Below are 5827 nucleotides of genomic sequence, written 5' to 3'. Positions count from 1 at the left end.
AATTCCCTTTATGTGGAGGAAAGTGCATTGGCTCTGTTAACCAAAACACTCCAAAGCTGCCGGGTGAAAGGCAAAGGACAGCTTGGCAGTCAGACGCTTATGTAAAGGACTGAGTTTTATGGCAGCCTGCACTGGACACCCATGACTCCGTGCCAGCTAACAGAGGTTTGTGGACACTGCCCTGCCTCCCTGGGACAAGGGATCTTCTGAGATAAAACCAGCCCACATTTAACAATGATCTCATCCTCATGCTTGAAGTATTCCATTCAAATCACTGGCTTTGGAAGTCAGAAATTCTTCCTTCCAGCTCAATTAGTAAATCTAATCACAGAGTCACACTCTCAAGGGGTCCCGATTGTTTCGCAGTAACAGCTTGGTTATTCACAATCAACGAAATTAATGCCACTATTTTTAAAACATTTAAAAATCCTGTATATACAAACAAGCCTCCAAGCTGTGGACCTTGGTCAAAGAAAGAACAAAAATTAAAGGCAGGAAAAAAGTACTTAAATGAATTATGAGACAAAGAATCATTTCAAACATCCCAGCAAGGCTGTGCCTTTGGGGTCCTTGTTATTCTAAACTGAATCCCTTCTCCACATCACCCAGAAGAAAAATGTCACTCAAATGAAAAATGTTCCTTTACATGGGATTGTGTGTTTAATTGGCAACATATAATTTTATTTAAAAAAAAAATGAAGAGCAATTGCTGTTGAAGCCATTTCAGGGATGAGAGAAGGGGAGGCTCTGTCAGCACAATGGGAACAAAAAAATGATGTGCACTAAGCGTTATTCCAATCATTTGCTTCATAGTTAAGTTTAATTACACATTACACGCCGCCCTGTAATTATGTCGCTTGGGGAACTGCCAATTTACCCCTTGAAATGTTAAAAGTCCCTTAGTTTATTTTAAAGTCTCGGCATCGCCTCCACCAGCACCCTGCCTTAATGCACAGGGACTACTTGGTTCCTGTTTCCTTCAATGCACACTTGTGTGTCCTGCAAGGGATCCACTCTGTGGTCTGACTCCTGGTACAGAGGGCTGATGACGCTCAGAGCTCCCAGAGCACTGATCCAGTGCAGTCTGTTTGTAATATAATCTTGTGACTTTTTTTCTTTAGAATTCACAAAGGGAGAAACTGGGAAACATGCCTCTTCCTCTTCTTCAGTCACGGGAGGTTGGGATTAAAGTACTTTATTCTCAGCCAGGGAATAAACACCCAACCAAAGATGAAATGCCTGCTTTCTGGGAGTTTACAAGGATGAAAAGATAAATATTGCCTACAGAGAACTCAGTGATCTGGCATGGCCTTATTCAAGGAGGTCACTGCTGGGTGGTACAGTTTTTCACTGTACAGACGGTCCCAGAGATTACAGATTTTGGCCAGTAGCACACCACTAGGCACGGTGACAACTGAAGAAACATGCCCACACATTGCCAAGTGCTCTCTGGGGGAATAATTACTGTCCCAACTAAAAACCATCAAGTCTCTCTGGTTTACAGAGGAAACTGGAGCCCAGACCAAAGGAACTGCCCACACTGACATCACTGGATGATGATAGTGCCAGGACTCCAACCCAGGTCTCCAGGGAGCCAGTGCCACAGAGAATCCAACAGAGAATGTGAGATTAATGGACATGCTCTTATTATATTTTAAGTTCAGCCTTACTCTTCCTGCTTTAGGTGACTTGTTCATCAAATACTTTCTAAGCTTACATCTAGTCATCATTTTAACCACTCACCAATTCCCCTGCCCCATTTATTCATATCCTTCCCTGATCTCAATCTTGGATCTACCTCATCTTGACTGAGTCTGGGTTCTTCTCCCTGAGGACAGGGGAGAGGTGTCAGCACAAATCCAGGGCTCCAGCCGAGTAGCCCTGATAGATGAGCATTCTCTGCCACTGTCACCTTAGGCTCCCTTCATTCATACTCGGTTTCCTCCATGCCAGCACTGCCCAGTCAGCAGGTGGCATCTTCCATTTCACAGAGAAAATAGAGTCCCCCATTTCCTTCTGCTCCACCCACAAATTAATCTACCTTTGTGACTGAAATTTGACTAGTCTGACGTGAAATGTAAGAAGGCATTTCTCTGCCTTCCCCATCTCTCCCATTTTTCTTTGTTTCTGTTTATCTTATTGTTCCTCCAGCATCAGACTAAACAGCCACTGAAATTGGAGTCATGCAGGTTTTTGGTAGGTAGTTCATTTTTGTTCCTTGTTATTTAAGAGTTTTTGTCATAATTCAATATTGGACTATATGAAATGGTTTTCCAGTATCTACTGTATTTTTTAACGCCATCAAAAGAAAATAATTAAAAGTTAAAATCCCCATTTCAGTCCCAATTGATCTCAATTCTGATTTTTTTTTTTTTTTAGTTTACTAAGAAAGCCAGAAAATACGGGGTCACTCATCTAAAGCTAATCCCTCCGTATTTGTGCATTTGAAATTAACATTGAGTAGGAAACACAATATCTGAAAAGGGCCTTCATACTTACCCGGATGTAGGCATCTTGGTGGTGCTTGGCAAAGTACAGCATGTTGTCCAGAGCCAACATCCCAGGTGGAGTCTGTGTGAAGTCCATGGCAGGGTTGACATGATTCTGTGAGTAAAACAAAATGCATGATAAGGTGAATTCTTCAGCAGATTTCACCAACCACCAGAGATCCAATTTCCCTCCTCAAGAGTGAAGTGCTACAAGGCAAGTTCCAAATAATCAAACATGATGACATTTTCTATCTCCATGTAAACCTACTGAGGTGGATGCAGCAACTTCTTTCTACTGCTCCTCAGGATAGCAAAACCAGATTTACACCTGGGATTAGGAAACCAAGCTAAAGATTCAAATATGGGATTATTCTTAGACATGTGACATTGTGAGAAAAAGAAAATGATGCAAAAATTATTTCTGGTAGCCGCACTAAAAAGAAACCAACAGCATTTGGGTAGAAAAAGCTGGGATAAAGCCACACCTCTGGTATTTAATTCGGAAGCTGACTCCAAGGAAACTATGGCCTATTCACACCTTGACTCCGCATCCTTATGTGGGAGGTTAAATACAGCCGCATGCATTGATGGACTTTGTGAACTGTCCAGGTTTACACAGTCCACAGGCCTCTAAGCACAGACACCGGATAAATTTCAGATATCCACAGTGTCCTGACATCTGTCTGCTCTCAGGAAGTCTGAGAACCTTCCTCTCTGGTCTTTAGGGTCACCACACACAGCACACAGAACCCCAAAGATGAAATAATAGTTGCAGATATGCAGAACTCAAACACCTCAGCAAATGAAAAACAATCCAATTTAAAAGTGGGCAAAAGACATGATTAGACATTTTTCAAAAGAAGATACACAAATGGCCAACAAACATATAATGCTCAACATCAGTAATCATCGGAGAAATGCAAATGAAAACAACAATGAGACACCATCTCACACCAGTCAGAATGGTTATTAGGTAAAGACAAAGAATAACAGATGGCAAGAAAAGGGAAAAAAGAAAATGCTTATATACTGTTGATGGGAATGTAAATTAGTACAACCTCTATGGAAAACACTATGGAGATTGCTCAAGAACTAAAAATAGAACTACCATTCAATCCAGCAATTCCACTACTGGGTATCTACACAAAGGAAAAGAAATCATTGGCTGGGCACGGTGGCTCACTCCTGTAGTCCACTTTGGGAGGCTGAGGTGGGTGGATCATGAGGTCAGGAGTTTGAGACCAGCCTGGCCAACATGGTGAAACCCCTAAAGATACAACAAATTAGGTAGGTGTGGTGGCGCGGGCCTGTAATCCCAGCTACTCAAGAGGTAGAGGCAGGAGAACTGCTTGAACCTGGGAGACAGAGGTTGCAGTGAGTCCAGATTGCACCATTGCACTCCAGCCTGGGCAACAGGGCAAGACTCCGTCTCAAAAAAAAAAGAAAGAAGAAAGAAAGAAATCATTATACCAAAAATCACCTGCACTCTTATGTTTATTGTAGTACTATTCACAATAGCAAAGATATAGAATGCACCTATGTGTCCACCAATGGATGACTGGATCAAGAAAATGTGGTACATATACATAATGGGATACTATTCAGTCATAAAAGAAGAATGAAATCGTATCTTTTGTAGCAACATGAATAGAACTGGAAGCCATTATTTTAAGTGAAATAACTCAGAAACAGAAAGTCAAATGTCACATATTCTCACAGAGAAGTGGGAGCTAAATGATGTGCACACATGGGCATAGAGTATGGAATGATAGACAATGCAAACTCAGAAGGCTGGGAATTGGTGGGATGACGAGAAATTGCTTACTGAGTACAATGCACTATGTAGGTGATGGGTACACTAAAAGCCCTGACCTCCCCACTATGCAGTATATCTATGTAACAAAAGTACACTTGTACCCCATAAATTTACCCAAATAAAAAATAGTTACAAATATGCCTAAGAGGAGAAGGCCTGGCTGATCTGAACTCTCCATATACTTGAGATCACCCAGCAAAAACACCACAAGACTCTTACTAAGATTAGCAACTTACTCTTCACCATTAATTACTGAAAACAATGACCAAGAACTATTCTGAAAATGCAGATCTGCCATTTTTTCCAAGAGGGTGGATAGGAGGCAGGACTAGCTGCAGCTTCCACTCTGAAGGATAGAGCAGCATGTGGAGACTTACATCATGAACTTTTGTTCCAAGAACTAACGCAGGAACATACCAAGAAAGCTGAGATAATTCACAGATGCTTTGAAGGAACTGGATCACCACTGCAGGCTCCCTGGGAGGCAACCAGCACACTAAACAAAAACACAACCAAGGACCCACACCACTTCACTCCCCTACTAACTCCACTGAAGCAGGTGTGGTTATCCATGGTTGCAAGACCTGAAGACTGATCATATCACAGGACTCTTTGCAGACACGTGCCAGTACCAGCACGGAGCTGGGTAGCTCTGTTGGGTGGCTAGACCTAGAAGAGCAAAAACAATCACTACAGTTTGGCTCTTAGGAAGCCACATTCTTAGGAGAAGGGGGAGAACACCACATCAAGGGAGCACTCTGTAAGACAAAAGAATGTGAACAGTAGTCCTTGAGTCCCAGATCTTCCCTGTGACTTAGTCTACCCAAATGAGAGGGAACCAGAAAAATAATTCTGGTAATATGACAAAACAAGCTTCTTTAATACTGCAAAAGATTATACCAGCTCACCAGCAATGGATCCAAACCAAGACAAAATATCCAAATTGCCAGAGTAAGAATTCAGAAAGTGGATTATTAAGTTACTCAAGGAGGCAGCAGAGAAAGGTGGAGTCCAATTTAAAGAAATAAAAAACAGGATACAGGATACAGGAAAGAAAAATTCTTCAGTGAAATAGATAGCATAAATAGAAAACAATCACAACTTCTGGAAACCAAGGACACAGTTAGAGAAATGCAAAATTCACTGGAAAGTAACAGCAATAGAATTGAACGAGCAGAATAAAGAACATCAAAGCCCAAAGACAAGGTTTTCGAATTAACCTAATCCATCAAAGACAAAGAAAAAATAATTTAAAAAATGAACAAAGCCTCCAAGAAGTATGGCACTATGTTAAACATCCAAACCTAAGAATAATTGGTGTTCCTAAGGAAAAAGAGAAATCTAAAAGTTTGGAAAACATATTTGTGGCAGTAATTGAGGAAAACTTCCCTGGCCTTGCTAGAGATCTAGACATCCAAATACAAGAAGCTCAAAGAACACCTGGGAAACTCATCACAAAAATATTATCACCTAGGCACATAGTTAACAGGTTATCTAAAGTTAAGACAAAAGAAAATCTTTT

This window comes from Rhinopithecus roxellana, unplaced genomic scaffold (assembly GCF_007565055.1).
Source record: "Rhinopithecus roxellana isolate Shanxi Qingling unplaced genomic scaffold, ASM756505v1 contig272, whole genome shotgun sequence".
NCBI lineage: Eukaryota > Metazoa > Chordata > Mammalia > Primates > Cercopithecidae > Rhinopithecus > Rhinopithecus roxellana.
This window is presented reverse-complemented; position numbering follows the sequence as displayed.